Consider the following 488-nt stretch of genomic DNA (forward strand, 5'->3'; position numbering starts at 1 on the left):
TGACAAAATGCAATAAATACACATATTTCTTGATGTAAACCACGCTGGCTCCCACTCAGAAGTCAGGAGTGCCTGTTTTTCTGACACTGCTCATTTTAAAATTAAAATCCTATTTTTTAAAAGTAAAGCATTAATGTGACCTGGCTCTCTGGTGCCATCTGGATTTGCTTTAACTGCTCAGAACTGAGTATTAGAGAATGTGGGTTTAAGACTTCCATATGACCCTCATTTATGGGTAATAACTGTCATGTGTGATCACACACACTCAGAAATCTGTCATCTAAGTTTTATCACTGCCTTCTGGTGACTACTGGACTTCTTGTTAGTAAGTAATATTAGAGAATGTTATTGATAACCATGATTTCAGATACCAGAACTCTATGGAGATCAGTCCCTCCTATACCATGAAGACTACATGTGGCATAGATGCAAACAAAAGGCATAAGAAATGCAAAACAAAACTTTAATAGTGATGGCAGAAATTATTC

This window comes from Neopelma chrysocephalum, unplaced genomic scaffold (genome assembly GCF_003984885.1).
Source record: "Neopelma chrysocephalum unplaced genomic scaffold, ASM398488v2 Primary Assembly neopelma1_97017, whole genome shotgun sequence".
In the NCBI taxonomy this organism is placed as follows: domain Eukaryota; kingdom Metazoa; phylum Chordata; class Aves; order Passeriformes; family Pipridae; genus Neopelma; species Neopelma chrysocephalum.